Here is a 15,509-nt window from a genome sequence, read left to right on the forward strand (position 1 = left end):
TGTATTACCTACCCTTCAAGATGGTCTTGAAACCTGTGATAAGGTCTATGAATACTTAAATAACATACTTACTTTAACTCAGCACGTTTAAACTACAACTGTGCACAGAGCTTGAACAAAACCACAACAATACACATTTAAAGGCAAAAGTAAGTGCAAAGCCTTTGAGCAAGTGTCGGCGATTTTCTTTGGGAGCCAACCTCTCAATGACGTGTAACAGAGCCTGTGATAAATTGTAGCTGTTGGTTTTGACTTCTTTGTTGCTGCTTCAGCTGGTCTTCTTGCTGTTGCTGAATCATCCTTAAGATCTCCTGCTGCATTGTTGTCTGCTTAGAACTTCTTTCCTCCTCTTGTTTTCTAGTTTCAATCTCTTCCCTCCGCAATGTCATCTCTTGTTCCGCTTTCTTTTCTAAGTACCCAATAGCATCACCTGTACTTTTTCTTTTTTTCTTTGTTGGATTCATTCCATCTCTTTTCTCATCTTGTTTTTCAGTTTGTCCCATTGTCTCCATTGCTTCAAGCCTCATTTCTTGTGCTTTTGCTTTCTCTTGTTAGGCATTTTTCCTCTTATCTCCAATTGGCGGTCTATTTTTGGCGTCTTCAGCTTTTCCACACAGCTCCTCCAGCAGAGTATCTATTTCTTGTAACTCTGGACTGATACCACTTGCCCTGGCTTCCTCCCTATTTTTGGCCTTGAATTTGGCCATGAGAAGATTGAGCCTGTCTCGCAATGACCACTTGTTAACAAGGAACTGGGGGTGTGAGAGGTTGTTGAGTCTTGCTGCAATCTCATCTCATACCTTTCCTCTCTGTGGACTATCTTTTCTTGTTTTATACAAGTCTGATGATATGACCTCTCTTAAAAATAATGTGTTGTGTTGGTTTGTCCATTCCATTGTGCTGAAAAAAAAGGACTCCGAGTTAGAATTAATCTTTTAACAAGAAATAGACAATTCATACAGGAATATTGTGACTGAAACATCAAGTTCTCTGGCTTTATTTCTATTATTTGAAAAAAAAAAAGCCAAAGCTTATCTTAATATTAAAGTGGATACAAGAAATCAGTCCCATTGGGCTAAATGAATTCGAATCCTCTGGCAATATTTTAATGCCTCAAACTTTATATCAATAAGCCAACATGCAGATACATGACACAAAAACAGAACAATGCGATTTTACATGTATACGGTAAGCGTTGCCCGTCCAGGAAAATCTCCATCGGTTTAAATTGCATTTTGGAGATGTAACTTTTGATAAAAAGTATGGTTGCCAGCAAGAATTTTCCTTTCATGTTGGGAATTCATTAAGAACACATAATAGTAAGCGTAAATGCCCAAACTTACTTGGATGGTTTTGACTTCACTGAACCTGGGACTGAAGAACATGTTGCTTCAGCTGCAGCTTCGGTCATGTTTGACTTAGAAAGCAAAAGATTTGTCAGCTGTCTGAGACATAGGCAGACGATATGTGTGAAAAGTGACAATGCAGTCAGTAAAATAAAATTTACTAAATTACCAGTAAGTGAAAGAAATAAAAAAATGTTAACTCACGTTTTCACTGCAATGGCAAACGCGCTGAACTCATGTCACTGACGCGAGGGTGACGGCAGGGCCGCATGTGCAGTCGATCTCGCCCCAATCCTAATCGCTCTCTACGTCACTGTCACCACGAAAACGTCTGTATCTTAAGCTCCCTAATGACAAATAAGGATACACTAGGGTGGTCTAAGCATTAATGTCACATCCTTCCCTTTAAAAAAAAATGAAATAAATCTGCGCTTAAAAGAAAATAATAATGTCTCCGTCATGGAATTTTTAAATGAAAACAAAAGCTGAAAATGGTTCTTAGTCCCTAGGTCCAACTGCTCTGGTTTTACTACTCATCTGCCACTTCGGGTAACATAAGGCTCTGAACTGTCTGCCTTTGGTGGTTCAGGGTCATGGCGACATTGGTGGGGCTGCAGGATGGTCAGGCTTGTCCTTGGGTAGGTTTTGGTGTGCACTACTCTCAAGAGACGGTTTTGCATTTAACTTCCATGACCTGGAGCTGGGCATACTCGTAGGTGCTGTCTGTTGCAGTGATACTTTCTGCCATCTTCTGCTTGAACTACACAGGACTTTGGTGTGTGATGATCTCTGACCACCGTCTGTGGCTTCTGCTTCTGCTCTCTGGAATCTGTTTTGGGCTGCATTCGCACCTTCGAACCGGGATGTAGTTCCTTCATTTCACTGCTAGCATGTTGGTCAGGGTACTTCTTCTGATCCTCCGTGGTCTTCTTCAGGTGCCTGGAAACATATTTGTGGTTGACCCTAGCAGGTTGAAGCAAGCTGTCCATCATCAGTAACTCGTTTCTCAGCCTACGTCCCATCAGCAGTTTTGCTGGCGACAGTTCGATGCCTGGTAGTGGTGTAGTCCGATAGTCAAGCAAGGCCAGATGTTTGTCACTGTTCTTTCGCCATAGATTTTTGACAGTCTGAGTGGCTCTCTCCTTCTCTCCATTAGCCTTAGGGTAGTTTGGCTTCTTTGTTTGTTTACAATATTCACTGTTGGGTCTTCGTCTTTTGTGAGCTTCTTTAGGCTGTTTAGATTCGTTTCATGGTTGCAACCAATTTCCACAGCTTTCTCGAGAGTCAACTCATCAGCTAAATTGAGGCACTTTTCACGAACTTTAGTGTGCTTACAGGGGAAAACAATTGTGTCACAAACCATTCGTTCTTCCTCTTGGTATCCACAGTCCTTCTTGAGGATCTTTAAATCCGTTACAAAGGAGTCGAAACTCTTTGTCGGTTTGTTGGCATTCATTGAACTTCAAAGCGGCCATGATGTGGTTTTTATGCAGAACACAGTACTCTTTGACTTTTTCACTACAAAGTTTATTTTTGCTGCATCTTCCGGATTTGAAAAGATAAATCCTTTGAAGACATCCAGTCCTTCGTCTCCAAGTTCCTGAAGGTGGGTAAGTCTCCGGGAGAAATAAGCCACTGCCATGCCTTGCCATTTCCAGGACGCTCTCAAACATGAAACCAGAGTCAGCCAGTAGGGAAAGGAAGCATTTTACGCATGCACGCATTCACGAGTTAAAAATGGAGCAGACAGATAACTAGTTAAGACTATCTAGCAAGAGAATGAGAAAAATTTTTTTCAAGAAAGGCTGCAGCAAATTGGCCATGTGCAACAGAGTAGGAGAAACACAGCCTTTACTGCACAAAAGGGAGAAAAAGTTCCTGACACTAATGATTATTATCTGGACCTGTTTTTTGTCAATGTTCTTCTTACATTTGTCTGATCTGATACTTCCTTGAAGCGAAGTAATTGACTATCTTAGTGAGGACTTTAAGGCTCTTTGTTATTCTTGGCTTGGCGTTTTTACAATCGACCCGGTCATATTTCTTAGGCAGAGCCAAAACTTAGATTAAACCCTTTGCTGGAAAATTCGAGTAAGTGTGTTGTTGTCTAAGCCAGCCTTTGCCAGCTTCTCTTTCTTTCCATCAGAGAGTGGAACTTCTTGTAAAGTAGACTTTCGTGCTTTTGCCTCTTGTCCAGTTTGCATGGAGAGTACAAAATCTCGATTACAAATAGAACTGGCAATAAGCTCATCCTGTGATATGCGTAATGAAGACCCAAAGTGGATCTTTACTAGGGCAGTTACATCCTCATGGGCCCGAAACTTCTCTTTCATTAAAAATTCATCAATTGTTGACAAAGGCTTACTCTGGCAACACTTTATAGGACTGTTCTTTTTCTTCATCTCTAGGGATATTTCCTTGAGAGAATCTACCAGCAAGACATTCAGACCACAAAATAGGTCAAGAAGATTGTGTTGTTTGAAAGCATCAAACAGCACCTGATAGTCAAACCGGTATCTGTTGTGTGCGACTAAAACAACCTTTCCATCATCTGACTCTTCACTGGCAACGAAACTGCAAAACTCTGTCAGTCCATCATACTGCGGCAGTGCCTCTAGTTCTTTCCCTTCCTTTACTAACACTTGTACCGTTTCTGTACTCTTCACTAATACTATGTACCCTTGTGGCAGAGTCTGCATTAAATGTTTATCGGGAAGAAGGTATTTGAATATGACGTACAGCTCCCTTCCAATTTGCATGCAATTTGAATCATTTCAAGGTCTTTATCAAGTCCTGTCATTTCAATATCAACCACGAGGAATACATAACTTTCTTCAGCTCCACGCTCAACCGCCATTGGCCTGGTTCCAGTTCCTTTGGTTTTACGATTTTGCCCATATAATTGTTAAACTCTTCTCGAGTTGATGACCCGTTGAGGTCATTAAGGGTGCCATTTGATATTGTTGCCTTCTCCTCCGCGCTCCACTTTCGTAAGTGACACCCTAGTGCAGTTCAAGCACCTGTGATTTTTGGGACTTAGGTTTTCGATGGTTTTTTTGCGCCTTTTTGGAATCTCTCTAGGACTTTAATTCGGAAATCTTGTTCTTGTTTTTCATCCATCTTCTTGACATATATTTCAGTCCGGGTGTTTCGTGGTAAGCCCATATCTTCTCCTGCTTCAGCGACATATCTGTAGCCTTCATTGAGCTGAGCTACCCCAGCAGCAGTCCTGAAGTCACTGGTCTCAGAACCACCATAGTGCCTAATTTTTGGTTCCTTCGAACTGACAACAAAATTAAGACATTTGTTGCGTTGGGAGGACCCAACTGGAGCAAGCTTTCTTGCAGCTTCTTCAGTAAGAAAGGGCTTCAGAGCATCTTCTATGCTTGTGCGCAGATCTGCCCCTTTGAGATCTCTTCCCCCTGGTAGATCATTGTGCCGGTAGTTGATAGGATCTTCATTGTACCTGCACCATTCCTTACATTTCTCGTGTTTACCAAATGTGTGTGGGACTATGGCCAATAATCCTTCTAACAAAGTGGAAGGGTTTCCCTCATTCTGCTCGATACAATACGTGAAGCACTTTTGCAAGTATCCTATAACTGCTGGAGTAAGCCCCTTTACTTCTGTTTTCGCAGAATACAGGCGTGAGCCCAAAGCTCGACATGAGTGGTTTACATCGCTCCTTTACTCAATCTCGTAACAAACCAGTGTTTTGAGATGGTTTTCGGTTGTGCTATCGTTATCACCAATATAAGTGGAGTACAATACACCACTCGCAACAGCATGTTTAAAGAGTTGCACAGCAATATTAGCTTCCATACTCTTTAATGACCCCTGATGATTCCTTCTACAATCATGAAGGCCTGGATCCTTGTTTTGTTTCTGGGCCTCTTGGCAAACTCGACAAATGGTATTGTGAGTAGCATAGCTCAGGACTTTTCTTGTCGTCACTCCGATAGCTGAGCCCATTCCTGAGGACGAGTCATAGGTACGACCTCTTTCTCCAGCCCATATCATACGAGGCACCAATCTTTACTATTTCATCATCACAAGTCTGAGACTTTGACTCGTTCTTCTCCACCTTGGCATATATCTTGCAGCTTCATTTCGCGACTGCCTCCACTGCCTTGCCACTCTCTCTCTCTCGGTGTTTATAATTCTGAGCAGTAAGCGATGGTAGGCCAAGAGTTGCAAGCAAACCTGAATGTTGAGAATCCCCAAGACCGGAATGAAAGGCCCTGAGAGCAGCCCGAGAGTTGATGTCAAATGTTGGTGGGCCTCTTTAACCAGTTCGATAGCATTCTGCTGGACAAATGATGTTAATTTCATCACAATGACTGCATCTTACTTTTAAAACTGGGCAAACACCCTCTGAGCGAATATCTTCTGAAATATTGCAAAGGTCCAGTGGTCCTTCTCCACAACTCTGACACTTTTGAAGGGAGGTTGCTAAATTCTCCATGTTTACCATATAGGCCTGGTCAACATTCTCCACTTTTTGGCAGGCAAACTTGATCGTAGAATACGACCTTCATGTGGGCTTCCCTTGTTGATAAGAGGGGACTGGAAACAGCTTGATCACCCACACTACCATTCCACCGCTTCCCTTTCATTTCACTACACTGGTGTCTTCGCAACCGCTTCACTTTGTAGTTTAGAATTTGTACCATTTCTTCTCCTGTTTGTTGACAACTGACCTAAAATTAATCAAAAACACCATGCAACTGTGCAATATGAGAAAGGACAAATAATTTAGCTGTTGCAAGAGAAGAACATAAAACAAAAACAAATTAATTAATAGAAACAAATTGCCTGATCAAATTTTTCACTTCCTTTCTTTCTTTTTGACGAACTGTTCATTTCTACTACAGCGGCTTTCCTCTTCCTCTCCCAACTCGGTCTTGGCATAGCTGGTTCAGAGCATTACAGTACTTCCTAATACGCGTGTGACTGACGGCTACTGCGCTATTGTTATTTAGAAAACACTGACCTACAGATATGACTAATCAGCTTCGTTCTCTGAAGGCAATGGCGGGTTGTCGGAAAAGCATGGTTCGTTGGAATTCACGCTAGTACGAAAATTCTTGGCAATGGGCTTGCATAATGAGACAAACAAGCAACCATCGAAAATAATTGTCAGGCGCCGAACATGTGAAAGCAAAATAGCCACTTTATTCAAGTTCATATTTTTCGAAATTGAATGAAGCAATTTTGTTCCACTTTTCAGGAAATGTGGTTCATGTGTATAAAAATAAAATGCGCTCCAAATGCCCTTTCTGTAAGCCTGCCAAACATATACTAAAGCGCCTCGATTAGATTTGTTTCATGTTAATGGTCTAAAACTTCAGGCGAAAATTTCTCGAAATCACTCTCATAGAATTCGTTTAAATTCGCTACACATCAGGCACACTATCTAAACTACAAGTACAGTTCACAGTTTAGAAAGAAAACCTCTAGATTTCAAGAAATTCGATCGTGAGTAAAAACGGCCATGACGTCATTGCATTGCTATGGTAACTCTAATCTCGATAAAATACCGAAACTTTGGTCAATCATAGCAAGAGTGTGGATATCAATCTCCTGTATTATGTTTAAGTGCGTTGTGATTTATATTTAAAGTTAGAAGGTGGTACTATTAAAAAATCCAATTGAGCCACCTTATATGTCTGCTTCTGGTCTGCCATACACTTTCACAAGCTTAGGAAAATCATCAACTGCAACATGGTCTTTGGGCCGTACTGGCCGGGCCAACAGATATTTATAGTCCTCCATGGTAAACTTCACAATTTCATGGTCTGTTGTAGAAGGTTCGCCTGCAACTTTATGCACCCACCAGATACTATACACTGTTGAAGCAATCAGAGCCGCGTAACTCGCAGAATTAAGATCCTTCAAATAAAGATCCATGAAGAAAGGTTTTGCAGGAAATATAGTAACGCATTGAAATTTGATGCCCATCTCTTCCAACCAAGCCATGCCAAATGGTACTTGTCCAAAGTAGCAGGCTCCTTTGAAGACAACACAGCATCATGTTAACCCTCAGCAAGGTTGGCTTAATTTGAACAATATTGCACTGCAATAATGAAAGATCTAAAGAAGAAAAAGAATGTACAACAATAAGATTAAGAGTTTCAATAAAGTTATGATAAAGAGATCAAACCATCAAATATCAATCAATGGGATAAATCTATAAATAAGGCAAACACCTGAAGAAACTCCTTTTTCCATGCAATTAAATCTATAAATTCCTAAAAATCCCATACATTGTAAGTCTGTGTACAATGAAGAAGGATATAATATATAGTGATACAGACAACGCAACAAGAACGCGTAAATTAATGTGAAAATTAAGTATTTTTTGACAATGATCAAAGAATCGAAGATACATTACGAAAGGCTGTTGGTAGAACAACCCTAAAACTGGCGTTCTCTGAAAATACAATTTCATACTCATTAGAATACAATCCATTACCTCTACCAGGGTCAAAAACTGTAATGAATTGAGAACAAGCTAAAGACATTAAACACTCCCTCGCAAATTGTTTTACTGCATCATTCAGTTGCATGGCGTTTACAAAGGTCCAAAACTAGGACGACGTCCGTTCAGGAACAATCAGAATTCCCACTATTTGACATGTAATTAAGTGTGTAACATCACAGACAACCAGTTACACAGGTGGACAAAGCCAATTGTTGTCCTTGGTCCAGTCTTGGGTAACAGCGTAACTGCCTCAGCCTCTGTATTTGAAAATCTGGAATTGTATTTTGACACCTGTGCATTGCAAGGGACCATTCATAAATTATGGGTTGGGGAGGGGGGCTTGAGGAAAACTAAGCGATACCAAGAAAAATTCTCCTGCCTCCCATGAAAGGAAATTTTCTTTCAAGCCCCCCCCCCATTTTCTCCAGATATATTTCACAGCCCCCCGCCCCCCTCCACCTTCACCTTTCCCACAATCTAAAACTAGGAAAAAAAAAAGAGAATGTACCTTCAGTGAAAAATGGCAGTTAAAAGCCTACCAGCCACTCTACCAGAACGTGTTGCAACTGTTTCTGGGATCAAAAAGTCCTCCTACTCTTCATCTCTTTCACCCAGGTCCAGCAGCTACGACCTCATCTTCAGAACTGCTAACATCTCCTTCGTCACTGTCACTGTCTTCACTTAGTTATCAACATGATAACTATCAGTCACATTCTTGCCATTGTTTGTACTGGACTTTAAGGATGTTGGATGAGGATGTTACCATGCCCGTTTGGTCAACAACTCTGTTTAACAGCAAATGGCTTGATATTCTCTGTACCCAGTCATCCTTCCTTCCGTGACTGTGATGTGGATCTTTCTTTTGAGTGGCGAGACTAAACAAACAACTGTACACAACCTTTCCTGCAAATCCACAACACACTAAAGGACTAAGTAACACTACAAATTTAGCAAGTTTAGAATACATAAACGCTAAGTTACACAATAAGCAGGAACATAAAAACAAACTATTTCTTCTAGACCTAATTAATTACCCTAAAACTAAATTACGTTTGCAATCTTACGTTAATTACTTAAGCTATTATGATACAAAATGTTCGCTGCTGCACAACATAGTTTATTCTTCGTCCAACCAAACCACAAATAAACCAAAGCAGTCTACTAACCTTTCTGCATTCTGCCAAAAAAAAGGCTTTCTCTCTTGCCAAGTGCTTTTCCGTCTTTGTTAAATTTTTCTTTACTTCTCCCTCCACTTCTCTTCTTCTGTTCCACTAACTGTTTTCTTTACCAATCACATCCACTCTTTTGCATGGTCTCCGTTGACAAATGGGTTATTGTTGAAGAACAAATGGGGCTGTCCGGCCCACCAAAAAGATTCTCGGCGGTGAATTCAACTTTTTTCTTCTTCTCTTTTCTCTTTCTTACAACTGTTCCAACAACCAACAACCTAACCCTTATTTATATACTCTTATACAATTACAACATTGAATAATTTACAAAGATTCTCAAGTAACGCTAACTGCAAAATGTACAATGAATGCTGATTACAGAACAAGATATGAAATACACGGTAATGGATATAATAATAGTTAGACTACATTGAAATTTACAATACTACACACAAATTCCTAAGACAATAACTACTGATATACTAGTGACATTTCTTTTTGACTGATAAAAGTAACTGCAATAATGTGAATTAAGACTACAAATAATTGACAATATTCCTAACGAATTACAGATAACGAAAAGCAACAATTGAATATGTACATGCAAAAGGAACACACATACAAAGAGAACGTGCTGCAGTACTGGTTTTGTCATGGTGTGCAGTTTGCCACTCTTTTGTAGTTCCTATATAAAATGGGGTATCTATGTACTTTTATTTTACCAAAGCATGGCGCTTATAGGAAGTAGACATAATGAACACTTGACAAACAAAACATCACCGTAAGATGAACACAATAGTCAAGATGGCTGACCAGCTAAAAGCACTTTATTCGTCATGCACCTCACATGATGCACAATAGGGAGCTTAAGGTACAGACGTTTTCACTGTGATGTGACAAACCAGATAGACTGGGTCAGATGTTGCCGTTTTCATGCCATAATCGAAGTTGATAAGATTCTGATGACAGCGGCCTCTGCGAGTTTGTCGAGTTGTTGGTTGAAGTTTATAAATTCAAGCTCATTTATCTTAGCATGGCTACGTTTGAAGAGTTCTGCTTACTCCTTGTTCTTTATTATGACGCTAACCTTATTAGCGATTGAGATTTTGTGCTTTTGTACGACATGTTTCCATCGAAAAATCCTAATTTTCCATATGACGAGTATGCTCTTTTTGACTTGGATAACATGAGCGAAGCTGAGTGCAAAGCAGAATTCAAATTTGAAAAGAGTGACCTTCCTGTTCCTGCTGAAGCCTAGCAGATTCCACCATCCTTCAAACGAAACCAGGGAAGCTTAGTAGATGGAATGGAAGACCTCTGTATGCTTTTGCGACATGTTGCTTACCCATGCAGATTTGGTGATATGGTACCTCGTTTCGGCAGTCCAGTACCTGTGATGAGCATGGTCACAAATCATGTAATTGATTTTACGACACCCACGGACCAGGGCACGAAATTAACTTTTTCCTTAAAGAGACATTTGGCTCCTAAATATTCCAAAGTGGTCGCCAAGTCCAAAAAGTTAGTAGCCATTTTTTTCCGAAACGAAAACTAAAAATATTGAAAATGCGTTATCTTGGATGATAATATCAAATCGTAGGCTTTCCTAGCGTTAGGAATGCCTGGACTGTTTTGTTGATGTCTAAAGAATAGCAAACAACAATTCTGGTCATAGTAAAGAATGAACATCACCAACATTTCATCACATGGTAAGTTTTTTTTTTATTTTTGGAAATTATTCAGCTTTCCCTCGGAGACCACCAAATTTGATGATCTCATCATGGTGTCCACTTATTTCAAAGACTCAGCAGCATTGTTTACATGTACACTACAATATCAACCACTTGCCAGAAGTCTTAAGTTGGCAAAATCTTTTGTATCAATTTCAGAAACATAAGTTGGCAAGTTTGCTAAACTATTGTTTCTGATACATTAAAGAAAATCATACTGAATTACAGCATTGAAAAGACAGTTTCCATCAGCAGAAGTAATTGTGGCTGCTATTTCTTGTCGTAAAGGAATATCCTCTGGCACCAGGGACATTGCCAATTTGTCTTTCGGTAATCCCATGTGGCCACGGAGGGGCAAGGTGCGAAAAAACTTCTTGTCGGCATATTTTTCTTCCACGGCCCGTGCGAATTCCGAAACCTCATCCTCGGTCCCAGTTGTACGCGCAGCCAATATTTGAAATAAATTTTCCCAATCCTCGTCGACGTTCACTCGGCGACATGAATATTAATGAAAGTCCGAGCAGCGAAATCCACCATCCTGGATATTTCAGCGTTCACGTGCGGTAGTATTGCCCGCAATATTGTACTGTTAGCAAAAGGGACATTTGAATGCACAATACACAATGAAGCCTCTGAATTATCCAAGATGGCAGATGTTGACGGAGAGTTCATGACGGTTTTGCTACAAATAAACCTCGCCATTTGCACCGATTTTCTTTTTCAAGGCAGGATAAAGGAAAGGGTTCTGGTCGCCAATGTAGCGACTAACTTTCGAATCTTGGTCGCCAGCACGGAAAAATTAGGTGCATTGGCGACTGTATCAGGCGCAATTTCGTGCCCTGCGGACATTGTATTACTCAGTGGAAAGACGCACTGTTCAACCCACCTGCACTGGAGATGTATGCTCGACCAGTACCCGACAAAGGGGCTACACTCCAGAATTGTTTTGGTTTCATTAATGGGACTGTGCGCCCCATTGCCAGACCAGATCAGCATCAGAGGGTAATGTACACCGGCCATAAACGCATACACACGCTAAAATTTCAGTTTCTTGTCTTGCCGAATGGGTTGATCATAAATCTTTATGGCCCTGCAGGTAACTATGTTTTTCGAGATGCTGTAATTTATCAACTATTAATACACATGTATTTATTTTGTTTTGAAAAGCAAAGCTACGAGGTAGTTATAAACATGCTTTTCGAAAGGCAACATTTCATAATATTTTAATCTATAATCTTTATTGGCATACTTCTAAAACAGTAAAATACTATACTAGAAGTTTAATAAATACATAAATACATAAATACATAATAAATAAATAAATAAATAAATAAATAAATAATTTAAATAAATAAATAACTAAATAATTCAGAAAGACAACAGTAATTACTGTACCAAAAAGATGTAAGCTAAAATTCGCATACATATATATATATACATCAATCGTTTCAACATTTCTGAATTAAAAGCTTTAAAACCGTGCAACAAGTCAGGAATCACAGGCAATGTTAAATAGTACCAGATCCTAATTGACCTGGGGTAAAAGGAGGATTTAAATGTATCATTCAACTTGCAAAGTTGAATGAATGGAGTGCAGTTAGGAAGATGTGAAGCTCTTGTTATGGGTGAGATCTCCGCCGGTAAGGAGATTGATCTAGAGTAAGTATTACAAGTTAAATCTGAATGAAAAATAACTACAGTTATGGATTAAAGGCAAGGCCATCAGCTGATTAAGTTTTGGGTTGTCTCAAGATCTTTTCACAATCTATGTGTGATGAATGCCAGGGCTAGTTATTTCTGATACTTACAAAAAGTTATATCTATTTAGAGGGCCGAAGGCATAACGCTGGAATGCTAGCAGGATCTGGACTCTTGCGAGACTTGGAATGATATGCATTTTCCACAGGAGGCCAACCCGTGTGTATATATGGAGATCCTGCATATCCTCCTAGAGTCCACCTCCAAAGACCATTCCAAAGTGCAGCTCTCACACCCCAGATGAAGATGTTTACTAATTCTATGAGCTCTCTCCCTGTGTGTCATTCAAATGGCTGTTTGGCGATATTTTAAACTACTTCAAATGCCTTGATTAAAAAAAAAATGGCTTAAGTAGTGTTGGGAAGACATTATGTTGTATGTGCACTCCTACAAAATGCTCTAACCTGTCTCTATGGTAATTAGACTTCACCTTTTTGTTTAACTTGACCCTCCAAGCCTCTAGGATTACTTTAGATGAATAGAAAACCCAGGAAATGACAGTGAAAGGAAAACATATGATTACACATACATCAGTAGTGAACCTGACTGATTCTGGCAAAGACTTCACAATAGGCTTCAAAGACAAAAGTAATTTTCATTGAGAGATTGTGTTTACACCCTGAATCTTGATTTAAAAAAAAGTATTAAAGGTAAGAATTAAGTGGCCATCTTTTGCAATTAACAAGTCACAGAAGCTGCAGCCTCAACAATTTTATGGACAAAAGCAAAAAAAATTATTAAAAGACAAACAGCGATGATTATATCTGTAAAATGGGGTGTAACATCAAATTAAGTCTAACAAGGAGTGAAGTATTAAATTAAAACTCCCTTCCCAATATCTGTGTCATCTTAAAAGTATTTATTTCACAAGTTGTACTCCCTAAAAATTAGCCACTTCACACAAGTTAGTCACGTGAACAAACTCACCCTGAAATTGTATTCTATCAAATCCAAAAAGCAAAAAGGGGCAGATGATCTCAGCAAGATAAGTTGACACTCTGGAGATTCTTAATTTGTAACAGTGACATTTTACAGTGACTTGAAAATTGACACATGAGAGCATTTGTACAAAAAAAGGCTGCAGTTTGCCATCCAGCAAGACTTTGCCATAATGATGCAATATAAATTAGATATTTTTTAACTTTGTTGAGGGATTTGGTGGTGTGGTAAAGCATCCAGTTTTATTATTACTTTTCCATGCATTTGTCTATAACAGTTTTTCCACAAACTCGTGAAGCTGAGTAAGTTAATTGCACAGTTTTCAAGAAAATTATTCACCATCAGATTCCCATGCAAACAATGTTAGTCTAACATGTATTACCTACCCTTCAAGATGGTCTTGAAACCTGTGATAAGGTCTATGAATACTTAAATAACATACTTACTTTAACTCAGCACGTTTAAACTACAACTGTGCACAGAGCTTGAACAAAACCACAACAATACACATTTAAAGGCAAAAGTAAGTGCAAAGCCTTTGAGCAAGTGTCGGCGATTTTCTTTGGGAGCCAACCTCTCAATGACGTGTAACAGAGCCTGTGATAAATTGTAGCTGTTGGTTTTGACTTCTTTGTTGCTGCTTCAGCTGGTCTTCTTGCTGTTGCTGAATCATCCTTAAGATCTCCTGCTGCATTGTTGTCTGCTTAGAACTTCTTTCCTCCTCTTGTTTTCTAGTTTCAATCTCTTCCCTCCGCAATGTCATCTCTTGTTCCGCTTTCTTTTCTAAGTACCCAATAGCATCACCTGTACTTTTTCTTTTTTTCTTTGTTGGATTCATTCCATCTCTTTTCTCATCTTGTTTTTCAGTTTGTCCCATTGTCTCCATTGCTTCAAGCCTCATTTCTTGTGCTTTTGCTTTCTCTTGTTAGGCATTTTTCCTCTTATCTCCAATTGGCGGTCTATTTTTGGCGTCTTCAGCTTTTCCACACAGCTCCTCCAGCAGAGTATCTATTTCTTGTAACTCTGGACTGATACCACTTGCCCTGGCTTCCTCCCTATTTTTGGCCTTGAATTTGGCCATGAGAAGATTGAGCCTGTCTCGCAATGACCACTTGTTAACAAGGAACTGGGGGTGTGAGAGGTTGTTGAGTCTTGCTGCAATCTCATCTCATACCTTTCCTCTCTGTGGACTATCTTTTCTTGTTTTATACAAGTCTGATGATATGACCTCTCTTAAAAATAATGTGTTGTGTTGGTTTGTCCATTCCATTGTGCTGAAAAAAAAGGACTCCGAGTTAGAATTAATCTTTTAACAAGAAATAGACAATTCATACAGGAATATTGTGACTGAAACATCAAGTTCTCTGGCTTTATTTCTATTATTTGAAAAAAAAAAAGCCAAAGCTTATCTTAATATTAAAGTGGATACAAGAAATCAGTCCCATTGGGCTAAATGAATTCGAATCCTCTGGCAATATTTTAATGCCTCAAACTTTATATCAATAAGCCAGCATGCAGATACATGACACAAAAACAGAACAATGCGATTTTACATGTATACGGTAAGCGTTGCCCGTCCAGGAAAATCTCCATCGGTTTAAATTGCATTTTGGAGATGTAACTTTTGATAAAAAGTATGGTTGCCAGCAAGAATTTTCCTTTCATGTTGGGAATTCATTAAGAACACATAATAGTAAGCGTAAATGCCCAAACTTACTTGGATGGTTTTGACTTCACTGAACCTGGGACTGAAGAACATGTTGCTTCAGCTGCAGCTTCGGTCATGTTTGACTTAGAAAGCAAAAGATTTGTCAGCTGTCTGAGACATAGGCAGACGATATGTGTGAAAAGTGACAATGCAGTCAGTAAAATAAAATTTACTAAATTACCAGTAAGTGAAAGAAATAAAAAAATGTTAACTCACGTTTTCACTGCAATGGCAAACGCGCTGAACTCATGTCACTGACGCGAGGGTGACGGCAGGGCCGCATGTGCAGTCGATCTCGCCCCAATCCTAATCGCTCTCTACGTCACTGTCACCACGAAAACGTCTGTATCTTAAGCTCCCTAATGACAAATAAGG

General features: G+C 39.5%; 1 long non-coding RNA gene and 3 pseudogenes across 1 annotated transcript in view; 2 read left to right on the plus strand and 2 right to left on the minus strand.

Annotated features, from left to right (window-relative positions):
- LOC146480025 (uncharacterized) overlaps window positions 1-15,509 on the plus strand; it is a 97,077-nt gene that overhangs the window by 10,944 nt on the left and 70,624 nt on the right. The window lies entirely within an intron of this gene.
- On the minus strand, window positions 204-1,360 carry LOC146480027 (uncharacterized; annotated as a pseudogene).
- On the plus strand, window positions 10,033-12,965 carry LOC146480028 (uncharacterized; annotated as a pseudogene).
- On the minus strand, window positions 14,004-15,160 carry LOC146480029 (uncharacterized; annotated as a pseudogene).

The sequence above is a fragment of the Pavona decussata genome, unplaced genomic scaffold (genome assembly GCF_977016875.1).
Source record: "Pavona decussata unplaced genomic scaffold, jaPavDecu1.1 SCAFFOLD_56, whole genome shotgun sequence".
Lineage (NCBI taxonomy): Eukaryota > Metazoa > Cnidaria > Anthozoa > Scleractinia > Agariciidae > Pavona > Pavona decussata.